Source organism: Taudactylus pleione, unplaced genomic scaffold, assembly GCF_031769625.1.
Source record: "Taudactylus pleione unplaced genomic scaffold, aTauple2 ptg000016l, whole genome shotgun sequence".
Lineage (NCBI taxonomy): Eukaryota > Metazoa > Chordata > Amphibia > Anura > Myobatrachidae > Taudactylus > Taudactylus pleione.
The window spans coordinates 31,239,298-31,261,865 of NW_028284418.1; the positions used below are offsets into that span (position 1 = coordinate 31,239,298).

The 22,568-nt window shown below is 41.7% G+C and overlaps 1 protein-coding gene and 1 pseudogene across 2 annotated transcripts in view; one reads left to right on the top strand and one right to left on the bottom strand.

The window, feature by feature from the left end:
* NDST2 (N-deacetylase and N-sulfotransferase 2) overlaps positions 1 to 22,568 on the bottom strand; it is a 160,699-nt gene that overhangs the window by 134,735 nt on the left and 3,396 nt on the right. The window lies entirely within an intron of this gene.
* The window catches only part of LOC148541920 (uncharacterized), a 51,907-nt pseudogene continuing 49,586 nt past the window's right edge, over positions 20,248 to 22,568 (top strand).

Consider the following 22,568-nt stretch of genomic DNA (forward strand, 5'->3'; position numbering starts at 1 on the left):
GTTAGGGACTACTCAGGACTTACAAATATCCTCATAACGTACAGTAGGGTGTGCATATTCCTATTGTTCAAGAACAATGCTGTTACAAAATTGTATTAGTTTAAAAATTAAAACAAATGTAGGAATTGATTCAGTCCATAATGGGTTCACACTTTATTGCAGCCACTGCTCACTTTTTTTTTATCAAAGCTGGTCAATAATAGGAGGTGGTTTGTTCGAGTCAATATGACTATTTTTGTAATGACAAGAAAATAGTGTGCACAAATCAGAAACAATCAGTAGATCACAATATTAAGCTGGGTACACAATGGAGCGTTGTCAAGCCGATTTGCCATTTCTTAACGACAAATTGCCTACATCACTGTGTACCCAGCTGAAGTGTTGGCCAGTAGCTAATAGAAGAAATTAACCAGGAAGATCGGAAAACCGAAGAGAGAGAGAGAGAGAAGAAAAAAAAGAAAAAAGAAAAAAAAGAAAAATTCAATTATTGTGCACCTCTATGGGGTGCTAGGCAACACTTGCAATGTAGATAGTCATTTGTCATTCCAAAACAGCAAATTGCATCTATCTATCTATCTATCTATATTATATATGAACAAGATCACAAAACTAAAATATACCTTTCTGCAATTAGTGTGAGGAAAGGCTGGGGTCAGTCACTCAAGTACGTTTTAGTAGACTGAAGGCAGGGTAAATTATGGAAAAGCCCATATCCATAAAATATTATATTTTATATATTTATACATACATACATACATACATACACACAGCTTACACAGAATTTAGGACCACTACAGTGAAATATACCACTCAGCCTATGACTGGACACACACACACACCTCTATCATGACGACTCTCTCATCACCCACTGCAGGAGACGGAAGGTGGAGCTCATGAGTGAGCTCCAGCCCGGCTCCACAGAGGACACAGCAGCCAATGAGAGTCTGTCTGAGTCTCATTGGCTGCTAGAACAAACACACCACCGCTGGGTAGTACGAGTGTACTAACCGGCACCGGTGTGCTTGATAAAAGTCACAATACTGAAACGTCGAACACAGAACTGAACATAGCTTGTCGTTTATTCTTTGAGTCCTTGGAGTGCCACCTTGCATGTATTATATTGGAGCTTGGTTTACTGGATAGCACCTGGGCAAGTAGACCTAAGATACTTGTGGAGTGCCGGTTTACGGATTATAAATTATGGAAAAGACACAGCCATACCCATTTCTAGAGGCCAAATCTATAATTAACAACTTATGGTGCATACACACAGTCAAATTTGCTAGATCATCAATAACAATGACCAATATTAACGATTTCATGAACGATTAACAATTTCTGACCGTATTTAAATAAATTATATCGTCCAAATCTGACTGCAAACACAGTCGATTTCAGATATCGTTATCTGACATGCAGGCACGAGCATTGTTCGTCGATGCATGCCAAACAGGTCAACGATATGAACGATGTAATGATTTGTACAATCATTATCGTTCATATCTTCCAGAAAATCTGACCGTGTGTACCCTCCATAAGAAGCACTGCAAAATACAGTGCATGTCTGATAACAAAAAAAAATTATATGCTTTATCATTATTTCCTGGTTATACATTATTCCATGCATCTCTGCTAAACCCAGACAGAACTTAAAAGGTTAATTGAACACTGTGCCACTTTGTCTCATTAGTTCCATTAACTAAAGCGAACTGTACGATACAGGATCTCTGCAATAGGCCTAATCAATCTACCGTTAGAGGCCTACAAGGATGTTGGGTAATTCTTTCTGTGCCCGGAGGATTATTTATTTGGTGTAATTTGTTCTATTGAACGGCAAGTTGTGGAGCAGAAAGCTCCAGATAATAATGTGATAAAGTTTCATGATTACACACAAACAGTACAAGAGAAGGACGACATGGGTGCATGCTCCTAATTCGCACAACGGTAAAACCTCACACACTGGCTTCATTGCTGGTTTCTTTTATAATAGGAACAAATATTCAGTTTAGCCACAGATTTTATATGGCTTATCCCGTGATTGGATGGAGTGGGTGGGGGGGGGGGGGGGGGGGGAACACATCTTGCCAGTAATGCTACATTTTCAGCAACCAAGTCTGTCATTCTGGTATCATACTTCCTGTCACAGGTAACATTATGTATTAAAGGTGAATAGTTTCCTTTCATAAGCGCCTCCCCCACACAACTCACACGTGTGACAAATATACAGTATAATTTATGTGCCTGAAATACTGGAAAGTAAGGCAGGGGAGAGTTGCAACTGAAAGAGAATGTGTGAGAGAAACAGGCATAAATAAAGTGACATTACAAACATACAAAGTCTCAAAATGTTGCAACAAAACCAAATCAGTGAGATTGTCATTTTAGCTTCTGCAATAACCTAGTACAACACAGAACATCTCACAAGGGAACGCAACTACACAAATTAAGTACCTAAACCTTGGCCAAATCCTGAACTGGATCCTGGGTGTACTCCATAAATATATTAAATAAGTCACTTAAATAAAATAGTTTAGCTGTTGATATTATCTGGTAAATCATGTATGTCATTTTAGATTTGAAGCTCATTTCCTACATTAAATGGGGTATATTAATAATTAAAAAGTACATATAGCTCTAAATTGCATTAGGCATATGTTCAATGCAGCAGAAAAAACCCCATTGGGGTTGGAAAAGCCTGTCTAGTTATTGTTAGGTATGAGACATGAGAAAGATGCCCAAGCAGAAGAGGATTCAGGAGAGCTAGTCAAATAAGACTCAGCACAGTCATGTAAGGAGCCAGGGAATATGCAAAGACATAAACATGAATAGAAATGACTCACAAAAGTGAGGCCCTTTATTTGGGTTTGTTGGTGAGCCCTGCAAGTTGTCTAGTCCTGTGATAAATCAGATAATCCAGCTGCAGTCATTTTGAAATGTGAATTTTTAAATAAAATAAAGAGTTTTAGTAGATATTAAAAAGAATGATAAATGAATACAGCATATTTACAATTGCTAGACCCCTGTAGAAAGTGTACTTTCAACACAGACAATAGAAGCATCTGGAGATGGTTGCATTTAGAAATGAACTGGTAGGCTATATCATGTTCCCCTTCCAGCCTTAAACGTACACTAAAATAGGCAAATTTAATTGATTGTTAATAAATGTCAAATTAGGGAACTTTTAAAGATTGAAATAAATCCAGACTGGCAGATAATGGTGCCGAGCAAATCTATCACGAAAGACAATTACTATAGTCTGGGATGTACTTACAAACAAACAAGAATGGATCTGCTTTAATAAACAAGCCTGTGTGCTAAGAGGATCAGCCGTCTGCTCATTCTAGAGCATGGGGTGCAGGTAACATGAGCAGTCAGCAGCTATTGATATGCATGGCGGTGGCAGCAGGCAGGGGAGGGGTGTAACCACTGGGTGTCAATCTGCAAGTGACACAAGAGGAAGCTTCTCAAATCTCTCTGTGGTAAAAGGAAACAAGGAGCTGCCCACTGATAATGCTTCAAGAACTAGATCTTCTTTCTCTGTATGTAATGGTATATGATGCTGTATTTACCCTATGGGTCTCATTGTGATGATATAAATGATTTAGAATATATGGCAAGGTCATTACAGGCCACTTTAACCTTTCAACTACTAATGGCTGTTCCAGCAACTCTTACAAGAATTTGGAAGCAATTGTGTGTCTTTACCTGAGTAACCAATATGCACACTCATACAAAAAAGCAAGGCATGGAGATACATTTGGCAAGAACACATCAACCTCTGAAGGAATGCAGACATTATAGAAACATAGGTGAACTTTGCTGGGACTGCCTTCCTGTAATGCTGGGTATGCACTGGCAGATATATATTGGCCGTTCAATTGATCGGCCAATATATTATGTGCCTGTCGGCCAGTGTGTACCAGCGCTATGTCTGAACGCCGTCGTCCACAGACATAGCTGCAGATATATTAGGGAATCGCGCTGTGTGTACGGGCGGTCAGCCGATCACCTGTATACTTGCAGCAGAGGCCGCGGAGAGGGGAGCACGACATGCCCCCCGGCCAGCGAGACCCGCGGCCAGATGACAGAGGAATGTTGTCTAGTGCACAGGTTCTCAAACTCGGTTCTCAGGACACCAAACAGTGCTTGTTTTGCAGGTCTCCTCACATAGGGGGGGGGGGGGAATTCAATTCAATGCGCTATTGAACAGCGGCGGGAGGGACTCCCGAAGCTATTCAATACACCACGCTGTTTGGGCGCGCTAAGGATTTCTTCTCGCACCCCCGTGGGGATGCAAAGAGAAATCCGACCAAAGTGCCGGGTGTTTGGCACTTTGGTCAGAGAATGCCGGTTACCGCGCCTTAACACCCTTGTTAAGGCGCGATGACCGCGATAACCGGCATTCTCCGACCACACAGCGCACTGAATTGAATCGCCCCCATAATTACTAGTGAAATTAGCTGCACCTGTGGATCTTTTAAAACATTTCAGTGAGTAATGAATACACCTGTGCATCTGCTGGGTGACCAGCAAAAAGTGAACTGTGTGGGGTCCTGAGGCAGAGTTTGAGAATCACTGGTCTAGTGTGTATGGACAACCATCATCTGCAGAGATCTGTTAGTGCAGAGGTTCCCAAACACGGTCCTCAAGGCTCCCCAACAGTTCTGGTTTTAGAGATATCCATGGCTGAGCACAGGTGGTTAAATCAAATTGACTGAGGTACTAATTAAGCCACCAGTGGTTAAGCATGGATAGCCTAAAAACTTGGACTGTTGGGGAGCCTTAAGGACCGCATTTGGGAACCTCTATGTTAGTGTGTACCCAGCTGAAATTTAATGTACATACACAGGACTATTGAACATAAGGCAATTTCCTTACTTGGGCTGTTCCATATCCTGGAGATTACAATGCTTTTTTTATTGTAGCTTTCATCAGTGCATGTGAAAGTACATATATTATAAAAAAAAAAAAAAAAAAGGTCACACTGCATTTATGTAAGCCTTTACAAACGCATTGAATCTCATTTAAAAAAAAAAAAATATCCCCATAAGAAAAAAGAAATGAAGCGGTTTTCGTGAAGCCAAAGACGCATGTAAACACAACTACGTGTATTGACACTGTGCTCCCACAGAGAAGAATGTAAGCTCTTGAACTCTTTATCATGCATACTGAAATGGAACTGTGATTAAAAAATAAATAAAAATATCACAGTAGCACAATGCATGCTAAGGGCACTTATAAACACAAACATGTAAAGTCTCATTTGATGGGATTTGTTTACACGTGCTTAGTTTGCATTCAAAGTGCACCTTAAAAAGGCAGATTAACACTAATGTGTACATAGAGTGTTAGAGTTTACGCTACATTTGAACTTGTTTGGGGACTCATGTACTATACTGTGGATAAGATGATGACCACTCTGCACTGGTTTTGTAGCAGGAAATAGTGACGTGAAATAGTAGTGCACTGGGCCTTTATTTATATCCTCTTGCAGCCTACAATATTCCACCTAAAAATGCAAGACATCCACTGCTAGTCATTCATTAAGCATACAGACTTTCATTTATACAACACTGCATATATTTGTATTTGCATTTTAGTATAAATTAGCAAGCAAGAGGAATGATTATTTCATCTGACTTCTAACTCACAATTAAACGTAAAAGAAACAACTATAAATGACAAAAACATAGGAGGCCATAAGGCTGCAGATAGTGGTCTTACATAGTCGAAAAGTATTAGTGCAGATAGGACGTTAAAATAAAACTTTTTGGGCTCGATTCAATTCAACTACTGGGGTGTGAGTAGAAGTCCGACAAAACTCCTGGCGCGATGCTGTTTGCTGCCCTTAGTGCCATGGAAACAGAATCGTGCTGGGCAGTTTAGTCAGAGAATGCCCGTACTCGCGACTAAACACCATATTTAAGGCGCGAGAACGGGCATTCTCCGACATAACAAAGGCTGAATTGAATAGCTCCGAGAGCTCCTTCCTGGCGCTATTCAATTCACGTTGAATTGAATCGTGCCCTTTGACAAAGGGGAGAAGGATTACAAAGTAATTTTTACTTCGTAAAATAAGTTACACTGCAGAATATCGAAATGGAGGACATTAAAGTTGAATTGTGTATGCAGAATGTTAAATAGCAGCTGTATAGGATGTGTTAGGGTGCATACACACCAGGACGATATCAGCACGATTTGGTCAAATCGGAACGACAAATCGGGCATATCGTGCAGTGTGTATGCCAGATTTGCGCGCTCCCGCGGTCGCATGCAATATCGTGCGATTGGCCATGCTGCACAGTCAGTCACACGATATCGCATGTGAGGCTGTACATATTAATGAAGGACGGAACAGTGATTGTTCCATCTTTCATTAAATCTTTTAAGTGTGTACCGGTAATCATGCGATGTCCAGGGTGAAGGCAAATCACCATGAACATCGGCGTGATTGGCGGTCGTTTAGATGTGTATCCACCCTTAGTCTGCTTGTGTAACACCTATAGAAACCTATATCAGTTCATATGGTAACACATCATGAGAGTTTGTATACCAAATGTCCTGAGAGTAGTATAAGCTAGTACTCGTGTATAGCACAAATGAAATCAGGTAGATATGGCTGCCTATGCTACAGAGGACTGAAAATCTGCAGTTTATTAATAAACACTTTAATGTTGAGCCCTCATTTTCACTAATCTTTTATCACTTTCTTTACCAGATGCAAGGGACTTTCCATGTTCATATTTCATAATTCCTATAACAGCTCGTACACAGGGTAATGAAGACTATGAACATATGACTTACAGGAGATCATAATAGTATAAAGCTCATGTAACCACTGGTTTAAGAGGATATACTCTGCATTTGAGAAGACACAGCAAGGTCAATGCAGAGTTTCACACAAGCCGTCCGTAACTACACTTGCATGGTGTGCCGATACTTAAATGCAGACATTCGCCCGTATTCTTGTATATGACAGGACCTCTCATTCATATGCTTGGTTTGATAGCCATCGTCATTATCATTGCGTACATACATACACCAGCCCTGTATCTGGTACAAGAGATAGATGGATCACTGCATTCGCATAACTGTGCAATTCCGACTACAAGCCACGCTTACCAAACTTAATCTTTGTGCAAAAACGCCATTGCCACCCAGTTATGCGCATTCAGCCGCAAGAAGTGGCGATGAGACCGAGAAGCATACAGCTCTAACCCACCCACAGATGGGTACACTTGGCTCTGGAACATGCACAGTGCGAAAACAGGCAAGTACCCTCTAGAAAGCACACTGGCGTTTCTGTATTTAATAAGGTTTCCCAATATCCAAACTCCTCCCATTTCCTGGAAGCCTGAGCTATGCTGATATCATAGCATGACACAAACATGGATACAGGTAAGAGCTAACAATCAGGATAATGTCCTTCAGCTTCCCTACAGACGAGATCTTAGAAGTATTCACAGATAAATCAGTGAATTAGTGAAATCATCCGAAGGTGCTAACCCAGGGGTTCCCAACCACAGTCCTCAAGGCACACCAACAGTCCAGGTTTTAAGGATAGCCATACCTGAGCACAAGTGTCTTAATTAGTACTGCAGTTATTTTGATTTGACCATCTGTGTTCAAGCATGGATATCACTAAAACCTGGACTGTTAGTGTGCCTTGAGGGCCGAGGTTGGGAAACATTGTGCTAACCAGTAATGAAAGCCATCGACCATTTCAATATTTACTGTTTATTTACTGGGAAGGAGGTACTAAGGGGCGGCATCAATCCTTATACGGAAATGTAGCTCCCAGGTTAAGTACCCGGGAGATATTCAATTACTTCCTAGGACTACCCCCGAGGCTGCATTTAAGCGCAAATTTCTGCCCGCACCTTTCTGAGGTGCGAGCAGAAATCAGCGTTGAGTAGGGCTTTGGGGCTGGTCTGGAGTGCCGGGCGTGCCGTAAGTGCATCCTGCCCAGCACTTAGTGCCTCATTCACAGGCGGTCGGAGGATGCAAGCGGTTGCTCAGAAACTGGGCGGCCACTTGCATCCTGACTGCCCGCCTCTGTTGCGGTCGTTAGAGCCGTGGGTGTTAACCCACAGCTCTAACGACCGCTCGGGTGATGGTCGCGATGGTCAGACACCATCGCGACCATCGGGGCTTACGACGAGACCCTAGGGTAGGGTCTCACTTGTCGTAAGCCCCGGAGAGCTTCTGGCTCTGTCAGAGCCGGAAGCTCTCCACTGACATCACTAGTGATGTCAATGGGGCCTCCCCCAAACGGCAGGCGTTCCCATAGGAACGCCTCCGTTTGGGCTGCCACCCCCCCGGCCCGCCTTCCAAACGGGGCGAGCTGTCAATCAACATCGACAGCTCGCCCCCTTTGGAAAGAGACCCGCTACGACCAGCGCTGCCGGTCGTAGCGGGTCTCACGCATGCGCACGAGGGAGCCATGCGCATGCGCACTGGCAAAACATCGAGGCGGCCGTGCGGTCGTAGACCGTACGGCCGCCTCTGAATAAGGTCCTTAGTGCTTTAAGTGGCTATTTCTGTGCATTCTCGCACAAAATAGTGGCCGTCCTGAGCATTAACTGAATAGCTCCCAGGAGCTAAGGCCCTCATTCAGAGCCGTACGCTCTGAGCAGAGCGCACGTCTGAATGAGGGCCGCCCTCCATAGTTATGGAGCGTCCTCCTGGACGCTCATATAGCTGTGGGTCACCACCCACAGCCTATACGAGCGTGCAGTTGGATGTCAGTGGGCCAGCTTCTGATGGTATGCGTTCCCTTGGGAGCGCCCCCGTCAGGGATGCACGCCCTCCGGCACGCCCACCAAAGGGGGCGTGCTGTCAATCAACATCGACAGCACGCCCCCTTTGATCAGACACAACGAGCGAAGGAAAGTCCTTCACTCGTCGCGTCTGGCGTATGCGCACGACGGAGTTCCCGCCGTCGTGCGCATGCGCAGTGCACAACATCGACCCACTTGCGAGCGGACAGCCGCTTGCGAGTGGGTCTGAATCAGGCCCTAAATTCCCACGTAGGAATTGAATCGCTCCCTAATGTAAAAAAAAAAGTTAAACAGGTGCAGGAATAAATGTGTGGTCATTTTCTATGACATAAGCCTCAAATTCATAATACCCCTATAAATATTACTGAGTAATAACTGAGGGGTTTCCTCACACACAAAAAATAAATTCAGTGAAAAATTGTGTCTTTATTTTAAGCATGACAAACCCAATTTGGAGCCAAATGGAGATGTTCTGAGTACAGTACTTGTAAGACAAATAGAATTATTAAGATGGATGGGGTTTTTATAACCATTCCATTTTATTTGTCAATTTCCTTCTAAATGAACTAATCTGCTTGTTGTGTGTTATTCAGAAAAGTGTCATAAACAAGCGCTTATGTCCAACTCGGCTTGCTACAAATAATCCATTTAAGAGATAAGGGGCAGTGCAGTGAAAAACAGAGTAAGCTTATTGTGTTTGACAAGTGTATATTATTAACCCTGTAACTGCCTTTCCATATTACGGACATTTTTAAAATAATTATGCATATCAATAAGCAGTAAGAGGCACAGTAACCCATTATTTTTTAGGTTTATTTATTACCATTTACTTATATAGCGCCAGCATATTTCATTGCATTTTACAATTTGGAACAAAATAGTAATACAATAAGACTGGGTAATAACAGACAGACAGACGTAAGAGGGCCCTGCGCGCAAGCTTCCAATCTATAGGGAAATAGGCATTGATACACAAGGATAGGTGCTACCTCTTTCATATTGATCCAGCCAGTTTGTAGAGGGTCAATCTGATTTAACCAATTTGTCTGAACGACCATTTCAGTCTATTTTCCATTGTTCATGAACAAATGGTCCATTGTCATTTGCTCCCATACATTACTAGATTTTCAAGCCATATCGGACAGATAATCTTATGGTGTGTACCTAGTTTAAGACTGATTGGATCTTTATCAATGAGTGAATGAATGGTCCATGCGTGGGAAACTTAAGCAGGTAATTTCAATATCTTCTTATTTAAATTAATATAAGGAAAATAATTAAAAAAAATTTTTTTCAATCTCTCCAGAACTTTTGCATAAAAGAGTGGCGACATACTGAAAATTTAAGTGTTGATCACAATAAGGAGTTGCAAACATATGGGGATCAATTCAATTAAGAGCAAGTGGAACAAGTTGCCGCTGCAACATTGTAGAAACTCCGGCAACGACAGCTGAATTCGTCACTGCGCCCTCTTGGCCCGATCATGCCGCAGATTTGTCGATATTTGTACGCAGCTCTATGGCATATAGCTACACTTACTCACGGACGCGACCATGTCGCACCTAATTGAACTGACCCCCATGGAAAACCCAGCGGACTGAGCAGATAGTGTTAAAATGTAGGTGAATTTTGTTTCTACTATTAACATAAGCAAAATTATTGAAATGTGTGGTGTTATTTCCCATTCAGATAATTGGATACTGTTTAGATAAGCTAGTTTTTTTTTTTTCGGTTTATGCAGAAGAAGACTGCAATCATGACTTGTAATGGTAAATTACTGAGCCTCATGACTCTTCTCTCATTTACCACCTAAAACTATACAAACATATGCTGTGTTTCAGTCTCCGCCATTATCAGTGTATTACTTACACCAGCCCTATACCTGGTACAAGAGAGGAGTCTAAAAACAGATGGAAGGAATTGCAGAGATGTGCGGACATCCCCACTAAACTGAAGGTGCGTACACACTAGATGACATTTTGCACTATTTGCGCGAGTTTGACGCATTGGAATGACAAATCGTGTAAAATATGTCCAAATCATGTGTCCACTCACGATCACGATGCGCATCACCCGCGGGTCGTACATCGCATCTTCAGATCTTGCCTACAGCACACAAGATCTGCCAATCTCGTTAACAAGATTCAGGTCGTTGTTCAGATTGGACAGTTTATGCAAGATATTATTTGTCTGGGAGTGCAGGGGAGTTTCCGGGGGAGTACAATGGAAATCGTTGACTACATTACATCTTTTGCGAGTCGTCTAGTGTGTACGCAGCCACCTAGTTATGCTCATTCAGCCAAGTGGAGATGCAACGGAGTAATGTACAGAGCTCTAACCTGCCCACAGATTCATACACAGCAGAGAAATCAGATTTTAGGTGTCCAAATATGCGGACAGAAAATATTGGATTATGCCAGTCTGTCACCCCAGGGATGATTGGTTTTTTCAGCAGGCAGGGTCAGCGCCCTCCTCTCTGAGGTAAGCCAGATAGCTAGCAGAGTGGCCCAGGCTCTGCCCCACACACAATCCCCATCCCATTTTACAAACTCCTCCTATGCCCCATTTTACAAACTCCTCCTATGCCCCATTGCACATCACATTCTTCTTTCTGTAGCAGCGATCAAAAGGTTATCCACATGACAGGTGGAGCATTTTCAGGTGACATCTGTATAATTGATAGCTACCATTATATAGATATCCATTAGGACTTTTGCGAAGTATCTGTAGACTCAAGTTGTAGAATTACATAAATGCAGAGAACACGTTTATTCTGCATGACAAAATCCAAACGAATACGTCCCGTTGTTCATATATTGGGAAAATAACATTTAAAATAACAATCAAGTATTTATATTTCTCTTTAAACGGTCATTAACTTAAGAGCCCTAAAGCATGACACTATACTGCTGCATTTTAAATCGGTTGTGCCAAGTCAGGTGGTGTTAAAAGAGTGCGGGGAGAGCTGGAGCATTCCGCCCAGGCATTAGTATGACAGGAAACAAACAATCTTGAGAACATTTACAATTTTCCATCTGAAAGAAATATACTTAACACAGCTTCAAGTATAGTGTAATATTTCAAATGATACATATGCAGCACTTTAAGGACTTGTGACATTCTCGCCTAGTGAGAAGCTTTAACTCATCTCATGCCAGATAGCCCAGTTGGCAGTGAGTGGGCAATGAAGACAGAAATCAATAATAGTAATGTATTTTCAATGAATGAAAAAAAGAATTGCAGGATTGCTGGCAGCTCTAAAACAAGTCCATTTATCTGGCTTGCAGAGCAGCAGGTCTGGCTAATCCCCTCTTAGGCCATGTGGACACAGTTAATCAGGCTTTGCTGGAAGATTGTTTGCATTGTCTCACAAAAACAAATATAAAAATGAAGAATATTCGACAGTTCTTCTTAAAGTGTACAGTGGGAATGTATGGCTCACACAGGAAGAGGCAACTTGGGCTATTGGTAACATGCTTCCAAGTTCTAATTGATTTGATTAATAATTTAGCAGCATCCAGGTAGAAAACCTATTCTCAATATTGATGCAGATGGAGAACTGCAGTGAATTAAGAGTGCTCAATAATGATCCTATTGATATGATCATTTGCAATACAATACTGAAGATCAGGTAAGGCCAGCTTCAGGCTAGGGATATGCAGCCAATTTCCATTCTTATTATATTGGATCACTGAATCTTGTCCTCTCACTGTGTGTCTAAATTGGTCCCAGACCCAAATCTGATCGAAATGACCCAATCTTAATACATGTCAACTTCTGTCATCAGCATTGTTCACAGTAATAGTCTTCAGTCTCTCAATATTTGGGGCCTCTGAGCAATATTTTAATATATAATACATTTTTTAACCTACCAATGTCATTCAAGATGTTTCCCACTATCTCAGACCAACGGGATTTGCAAATTTCTTTGAAAGCACCAGGATGGGCAATTTGAACACATTTTAAATATTCAACAACCTTGAAAACTATGCTCAACAACACAGTGACAGAGTCATCATTTGGCCTGGTTTTCTGCCATACCTGTTTAATCGGGGTTGGGTACGGGATGCCGGCGCTCAGGATCCCAGCAGTCAGAATCCCGACAGGGTTAGGATACCAACACCTGTTGGTAAGTGTATTCTTACCCTACTCCTAAACCTACCTCAAGCATAGCCCTCCCAGCCTAACCCTAACCCTCCAGTTAGTGCCTGACACTAACCCTCCCCCAATACTTACCATCGGGATGCCGGCAGTTGGAATGCTGGCGCCAGGATTCTGACTTGTGTCGGGATTTCAGCGTCGGCATTCTGAGCACCAGCATCCCAACAGCCAGGATATAAACTACACACCTTTAATCCTGTACAGTAATTGTATTGGAGTCAGTCATGTATATGCAGACAGCTTAAGAGTTCAAGGAGAATTATTTGTTATTACACTATCAAAGAGAGAAAGTATATATATATATATATATATTTTTTTTTTTTAAATCGGACGTGCAATCATGAGGATTGGGAAAGCAATAGCGGTTTGTGTTGAAGGATATTCATGCAATAAGCTTAACTTTTTAAAGAATATTATGATGGTAAAGCAGTGATTCATATATTCAACATTCAGCTTGGGAATCTAGTTGTAGCAAACAATATAAACACTGGTTTGCTATAAATAAACTCATTTACTCTGCTCTGCTGGACACATCAGGTTATAAAATTGTAGCCATTGTCAATGAAACAGTGTTCTTAAACCACAATGAAATATACTATGAATCAGCTCACAAACGTTACTTAGAATTCCTATGAAAAACAGTTCCTTGTGATGCCAGTCTTGTATGGAAGTGACAACATTTCTTGGCCACTATAATTTGGTTCAGCTGTCCTGTAGTATGCACAGAACGTTTCCTTCAAATTATTAAGCAATCTTGTACAATGACTCCGCACTTCCTCAAAAATAAAAAATAACATTTTTAATAATAAATAATTTGTGCAAAAAGTGTTCTTAAAAGCAATGCTGGCCATGCATGAACAAATACTACTGCTCAATAATGTTTCAAATTGGACTAAACACTAGGATGGTCAAGCAACCGAAATCTTCCACCAAAGCATGTTAAAGGGCCAGGCGGCCGTTTCACCGAGCTGCCGATCCAACAATCGGAAATGCTGATTGGCAGCCATAGATGGTCGCTGATCCATTAGGTATCTGTGAAATTATTCATGTCAAAAATCCCGAATTTGCTGATCACGACCATATTTTGATTGCGATCGGCAAATCAATTAAACCCAACCTTTCGAATTTCACAGATGCCCCGGACCCCCTGCGTCTGGGGATCGGTGAATTCTTCCAATACATCGCTGATGTTAGGGAGCCTTTAGTGTCAGACATTGAGGACTTTGTCTCTTAATTTATAGGCCCATCAAAGGTGCATGTAAGGGAAAACTTAATCTAGACAAGAAAAAAAAACAAAATTTCCCCAGCACACTGCAATAGGCCAACAAGAGAGACTTACAGTACATCCTAAATGATAATAGCAATGTAGAGTTCCTGGTTACATACATTTGGCCGGATATAAATTTGTGCCATTTAGGGGGTGATTCAATTCAGTGGGAGTGGCATAGCGCCGAGAAGTTGGTCTCGGAGCTATTCAATTCAGCCTGCTGTTAGGCTGACTAAATAATTTCTTTTTGCACCCTTCTGAGGGTGTGAGGAGAAATCGGAGTAAGTGTGGCAATGTGGCTGTTTTCCGGCTTTTCAGCCTCGAGGCCAGCACTTTAATCGTTGAATGCCGGTTCTTGCAACTAAAGATCCAGGTTAAGTCACGAGAACCGGCATTCTCTGACTTAACTTCTAATAGTTGGACTAAACAGCACACTGAACTTAATAGCACCAGGACCAACTTCCCGTCACTATTCAACTCGCACTGAATTCAATTGGCCCCTATGTAGGAATTGCTCCTAAGAGAGGTACCAAGTTCATCGATGGAAGACAGTCATAAGACCCATTACCAGGCTTCACTGTTCCCAGGGCATTACCAAATGCACATCATCATATTTAGTACTGATACATAGTAGCTTAGTTCAGGGATTGACAAATATCACTATTTATTACAAACTAGCTGATTTTCTGAAGTGTGTCCCAAAAAACACAGATGTATGACGACATAAAAGAAAAAGGTTTAGGAGCCACTGAGGTGATCAAATACACACAGTGAAACAAAGTATGTGACCACACGACAGATGTCACAGGGATGGGTTTTTCATACACATTCAGAACACACTTCTTAATAGCTCATCAAAGACCACAGAGCATTCTTCCAACTGCTCAGTAACACAATTTTATTACAACGTGGCCGCTCAGACTCACTGGCCCTGGCCCATATTAAATCCACTGCAATGCTCAGTTGCACACATCACTCTAGAACACTATATACCCCAACATCGCCAATTTTTATGTGCATCTCTATTTATATGGGGTGTGGGAGAAAAATTAGATGTTGATGGTAACAAAAGCAGCAACTTTCAATAGAACTTTGTGGTCATCACCGCTAATTGAAACGCTCCCACTGAGTCACTAAGGGGCCCATTTACCTCTGATAGGGTTGGGTACGGGATGCCGGCACTCAGGATCTCGGCGTCGGCATCCTTTACTTTCCCCCCTTAGTGCGTAACTACAGTACTTACCTTCGGGATGCCAGCGCCTGGATTCTGACAGGTGTCGGGATTCTGGCGCCAGCATTCTAAGCATCCCGACTGTCGGTATTCTGACCGCATCACCTTCGATATCTACCATGGTTTTCATCTGCAAATGCAGCCCCCATAGGTTTTACCAAGTTGGCCCAGATAGGTAACACCATCTCCAGATGGTGTTACCCTATAGTAGCCTATGGGCTTCTATAACGCAAATTCTTTTGGAGATCCTCCAAATCCCCCTCAGTCAGCCAGCTTTACGCTATCACACTGTTTCTAGCTCTTCGCCAAGATAGGCTCTTATAGCGTTCTGGCCAGAGACCAATAGTAAATGTGTATGAAAATATGAATTTTTTACGTTGTGAATTAACACAAAAAATATTTATCACATCTGCATTAAAAATGTGGTTTGTGATAAATATGCCCTATGGGGGAGGTAAGCGGTTTTATTTCTAAGCAGAAGTCCTGCTGAGATCTCAACTGTAGTGTATAATATTGCAGCCGAGATTTACCTCTGAAATCTGCACAGACCCATAAAAAAGGTACTAAATACATTTTGTGCTTAAATCCAGAGAAATCTGCAAAATGAATTCTGACACACATTCTACAGAGTAGAGATTAAATACTTTTATGTTCAAAACATAGCTTAAAACATTATCTATCACTGATGACAGCTTAAGACTTAATGGTACTATGTATTGCTTAGTATTTAATTAAGATAAATTCATAAATATACCTTTAGGTTATAAACCAACCTTATTTTTCTGATCTCTCAGATTAAATCCCAACAGATCGGATTTTTTAAGTTTTTACAAGTTATGCATTGGTCAGTGAATTTGATTAAAAATTGACTAGTCTCAATGGATTGCCACTTTTCACACTACCACGCACCCTAACGGATACAGAGGTCTGTAGAGTAGATAGTCTAATCTGAGCTAAGTGAGTGAATGAGACAAGAGAAACATAACTGCTATGCAAGACTATGGGAGAGATGTACAGAATTCCAGAAGTAATAAGTCTGAGTAACATTGTGTATTGTTAATTAGGGCACATATTTAAAAGCGAATATTTTACAGAACAGCTTATCATTAAATATTTGCAGGATATTCTCTGAAAATAGCCATTTTCAAGGGGTGCCCACAAATATTAAGGATAGGGGGCATCGCAGCAGATATCTCCGATATCTGAAGCAGTCCCTTCATTTTTGTCTGCAAATCCAGCTCCCATTCAGGAGCTTGGTCTCGACAAAATAACGCCATCTCCAGATGGAGTTATCCTATAGTCTACCTTTTTGCATATGATTCCAGAGAAGGAGTCGCCATCGGTCCCCGGCTGTGCCAAGGATCCGAAGCAGGAAACAGTGTCATAGCTTTATGCTTTACGCTATCACACTGCTTCCAGATTCTCCCCAGGACAGGCTCTTACTGGAACCTGTTTGGTGGCAAGAGAAACAGTACATTTGCGTGAATATATTAGATTTTACGTTGCAAATTTATGCCAATATTTCTCGGATTGCGATAAATATACCCCTTAATAATGATTTAGAGGTCATTAAATGAACAGATGTCAACATCCATACTGCCCACATTTTGAGGCAATGTGACATCTTTTGGCTTTAATTACTGTAAATTAAACGCAATATTAATACTTTGGAATGGTAGCTTCTCATTGATGGACAATACATTACAGTAAGATTTAATTAAAACAATTGTTGCACTCCTGGCTCGGCATAAAAGGCATATAAATAGCAACTCAGCTTATCATTTAAGGCGTAGGGGTTCTCAATCCTTCAGGTAAGCATTGTATAGGGCTGTGCATATCCATCAATTGCTAGGGTGACACCTGATTCACTCTATTCTATGCTCTTTAGACAGGTATTTATATCTGCAGTCAGAGTTTTTCCATTGCTATAAGAAACAATCTAAATAATACAAAAGCGGAATCCAGCTTTTCATATGCATCAGGTACTATTATTGTCCACAGCACATTGTGTATAGTTCAGCTGTCTGTAATGGAGAGGCTAGATATTACACATGGTGCTCTACATTCATGTTTCATTCAGTATAGGCAAATGTCAATATTGTAGCTTAAGCATTTCTCAGACTGATCTTACAGTGAAAGGAAACTGGGGTGCTCTCTGATGGACTAGAGGAGCGTAAAGGCAATTATCTCTTGTGATATTATACACCTGGCAGGTTTTGATGAGAAGGTCATTACACTTCTATACCACAAAATTGCCTGCAATTCTCTTAAATGATAGTACAGTAGTTAGTTACATCAAATGGCCCAACACCACTTAAAAGCTCTTAGCACTTCTTATGTCCCAACTACTAGCTCTATGAGCTAATTTTCTGCTATGTCAATTGTAAAACTGTCCAAAGAGTGTGATGTAATATTATTTGGTTACAATGAACAATACATAACCTTTTTTGCAGTAACACTAAAGCTGGCCACACATCTACAGATTATTTGTCCAACTAGTTGATTGGTTGGAATGAAAATCTGGTAAGGTATGAAAGCAAATGACAATCAGCAATTTGCTCCCAAATGCCGGAAAATGGCCAAAAATTGTTGTTTGAACAACTTGTTTAGATCAAACATTTAACAAACTTGTCTGAACGACCATTTTCATCTGTTTTCTGGCATTTAGGAGCAAATTGCTGATCACCGTTTACTCCCATACGTTACCAGATTTTCATTCCAACCAATCTACTAGTTGGCTGTTTGGATGTAAGTTGGTCTTGTGTGTGGCCAGCTTAATAGTCAGCCAAAACAATGATATACACTGAAGTGCCAAAAATCTTGTGATAGATGCTTAGTATCATGTAGGACCCCCTCTAACCCAGCGAAGTGCAGCAACTCAACATGGCATCTTTTCCACAAGTGGACGGAAGACCTCTGGAGAGATAATGACCCATGCCATCTGGATAGCTTCCCAATGCTCCCTGATATTTGTAGGTGCAGGGCCTTGGGTGCGAATGGATCTCTCCACCACGTCCCATAAATGCTTGTTTGGGTTCATGATGGGCAAATGTGTGGTGGCCACACCATTTGTCAGAACTCTCCAGACTGCTCCTCGAACCATACAGGACAACTTGGGACCGATGACTGTGCATTATTCTGCTGGAATTTTCCATCGTTGTAGGGGTACATGAAGGGCTGCAAATGGTAATCAAACAATGTAACGTAGCTGTTGCTGGTCAATGGCATGTTCAGGCGGACCAACGGACCCAACCACACCATTATGGAACCACTACCAGCCTGCACTTGTTGACAACTAGAGTCCATGGCCCCATGCAGTCTTCTCCACACCCAAACCCTACCATCAGCTCGAAACAACTGGAACCGTGACTCAACAAATCACGCCACACGTTGCCAGTTCTCCAGGGTCCAATTAGTAACATCACGAGCCCAGGTGAGGAGCTGTGTGTCGTAGTGATAAAAGGGGTACTCTGGTGGGTCTTCTGCTCCCATATCCCATGGCAGTCAAAGAATGCTGCATTAACCTGCTGGATATGCACCTGGTACCTCCTGCATTGAATGTGGGTGTGATTTGAGCACAGACAATTTTGGAGTGATGTCGCTGGTCTCGATAATTAAGCACCTGTGGTCAGCCACTGCACTGTCCACTGTGGGTGGTAATGCCTTCCATGAGGTATTCCCGGTACACACGACACCATTGATCGAGCAATGTTGAATGTCCACACAACTTCGGAAATGGAAAGTCCCATCCGTCAGGTATCCCCTATCATGCACCGTTCACACTCAAATAATTGTCGCCTTGCAATGAGCAGCCTAGCCAGTGTTCAACTGAGTAATGAGATGTCAGATTACAACTGATGCAGGTCTGGCCATTTCCAAGACGTCACAATACGGTGACGCCACCTACCATTCTCTCTACATACTGCTATCCCATGACTTGGCACTTCAGTGTATAAGCAGTGAGTATAAACAGGAAAATATAAAGACATCAAAACTTCAAGTAAAATACAGTGGTGAAAAGGGGACAGACTCTAGGCAATTCACAAGTGATTTACATCATAAGTTTGTTCCATGATATAAAACTAAACTTGAGATAAATTAAGAGCTAAAAAAAATACATTGAGTATCTCCAGTAATATAACAGGTAAAAACATTATATAGCACTAGAAGAGGCAGGTTTAATTAGCTGCTGTAAAATCTGTGTGAACTGCAGCTTGGCGGTGCGAGGAGAAATCTGACTAAAGTGGCGGCCACAAGGCTGATTTCCAGCTTAGCGCGGTGCTAAAAGCCTAGCGGCCGGCACTTTAGTCGGAGAATGTCGGTTCTCACAACTAAACACTCAGTCGCGAGAACAGGCATTCTCCGACTTAACTACTTTCTGCGAGACTACGCATAGTGGTGAACTGTATAAGCTCCGGGAGTTCCCTCGCAGCTCTATTCAACTCCCGGTGAATTGAATCGCCCCCATAGGAAGCAAGTATTTTTCAGGATATTAATGCTCTATATAAATATGGGGTGAATATAAAATGCCTGTAAAGCCCCTTTCACACTTACATCCAAATCCCGGGTTTTTGCACGTGAACACACATTGACCCGGTATAAGGGTACAGATGTAGCCACGCTCATCCATCTAGCAATATGTACGCACGGGCATATGCATCATGACACAGTGCAGCATTCTGCAGGCTGTGACTAGTCGCAGCCGGAATTCACTCCATAGAAGTCTATGGTGTGCGTGTACGCGGGCGTGCGTTAGACACGGGCACACGAGTCACAGCATCCATGCCACAATGTATATGCATCGCAGGATGGATGAGCGTGGTTACATCTGTAAGTGGGAATGCACACAACCCGGGACGAAGTACCGTGTCTCTTTAGCAGGATCGGGCTGAGACCCGTGAAATCGCTCGGTTGATAGACCCGGTAATTTCCCGGCTCTCATATCCAGAAGAAGTATAATTAGGCTTAGGCGAAAAGTGAATGCAAAGGACCCGGCGAAAAAGTTTGAAAATAGTGCAGAATCGGGGTTTTGGGGGTGCAAACGTGGGAAAACCACCCAGCACCCTTTGGACAGCCCCCTAAAGGTAAACTGTCAAAAAAAATTAAAAAAATAATTAAGACCCCAAAAAAGTACTTTCATTTTGGGGTGAAAAAAAAACTACAGTTGGGGTACAAAGTTAAAAACTAGCGAAATAGACTCCAGGGGGTTCCCCGGTATGCGGCAGGGGTTTTTATGATTGCAGGTGTTTTCTTCAAGTTTTTTTAAAACGTCACATTAGCAACTTCAAAATATGCTAGCACCCATTTTCATGTAGCCCAAGTTTGATGGGACTAGTTATTTTCTCAAAAAAAAACCCTCCAAAGTGCTATTCTTCACCACTTTTTAAAACATGCAAAATAGCACCTATTGACACCATTTAAAGTGGCCAAATACCTTCAGCAGGGCTATTTGGGATTATCCAGAGTGATCCCCCATGTCAGTGCATCTTTTGGGGAGTGGAAGGCTGATTTCCCCAAAACTGACAGAACTTTTCACAGATTTAAGTTTCGCCAGGTCCCGTTTTCGCTGATTTGGAATTGAATATGGGGATAAGCGGGGACGAGCGAGATACTTTTTCGCACCCAAAACCAGCGATGACGGCGAAAAGTCCGGCAACGGACTTTTCGCTTCTAATTGAATACGGGCCTTATGGTGATAGGGCTTGGATAGGAAAAGTAAGTTCCAGTGACTAAAATTTGCAGACTTCATATGGGGGTTTGACTAGAATATGAACATAGGTTACAAATTATTGTAGTATAGCAATTTGGTGTGTGAAAGGTTAATGGCACTTAAAGATCATAGCAAAAAAAAAAAAAAGCAAAGACTTAGGAAGAATTATAGTTTTAACCCATGATAACCATCTGTCCGGGTACCCAAGTCAAAAGCATGATGAATCTAATAATCGTGACCAAAGTACATCATCCATAGAAACATTTTAATTGATCCAGTGTGTAAATTAAACACAGTCCAAATGTGCAACAATTTCACAGAGTGAAGCTGTACTGTTCCTTCATGCAATATGGTGGTTACCCTCTAAAAGGTCACTCATCTCTCTTGTTGCATCAAAACTGCATCAGGGTCAGATTAGTGACATCTGACTAAGATCTCTAGGTTGCATTCATTTGTGTGTTAAAGGGAAAAACTAATTCAACATATGCGCAAACAGCTTATCGTGGAGTTTTACAGTTACAGCGACATTATACGTAACTTAGTGTTAGACTAAAACGCAATAATTTTAGTAGAAACAATAAAAAAAAACCTTTGTACTGGCATCATCCATAGCTGAATACACAATCTCAAAGTATTTAAAGCAGAACCTAGATTGATGTCAATACAATGGGCTCAATTAAATTCAACGCAAATTGAATAGTGCTGGGAAGGAGCTTACAGAGCTATTCAATTCAGAGAGCTATTATGTCGGAGAATGCCCGTTCTTGCGCCTTAAACATGGTATTTAGTCGCAAGAACCGGCATTCTCCAACTTAAGTGCCTGGTGCGAAGCGGATTCCGCCGCGATAAGGGCAAAAATGGCATCGCGCTAGCAGTTTTTTCTGATTGAAATCCTTCAGTCGTGCTGAATTGAATAGCTCCGGGAGTTCATACCCAGCGCTATCTAATTCATGTTGAATTGAATCCAGTGACTTGACTGATATTTAGAGTTTAAGGTTTCAATGGATTGCAAAAGTATAACGGGTGTAAGGACTTTTCCCAAAATATATTTAAGGATAGTAGCAATGTTTATGGTTTACTATAACTGGTATAAACAAACATAAAAGCAAAATGCATTAATAGCAAGCAAACGCTATATAAAAGGTCCCCATACATCATCAATTTATTGTGGCAATTCTGCAATTTGCAGATGATTGTATAACAAAAAATCTGCAATGTATGGGCTTCACAGATCACAACCAAAAAGTGATTGGAATTGTTAAATCAGATTGTCCAACATGTTGGATTTCACAGATCGATTGGGGCTGTAGATTGCTAGTGTATGGCCATGATCAGCAGACCGTTACTAGTAAAAGGATGGGCCTCAAGATTGTCAGATCTGTTTGCTGAAAATGATCTGCAAATCACTGAACAAGATCT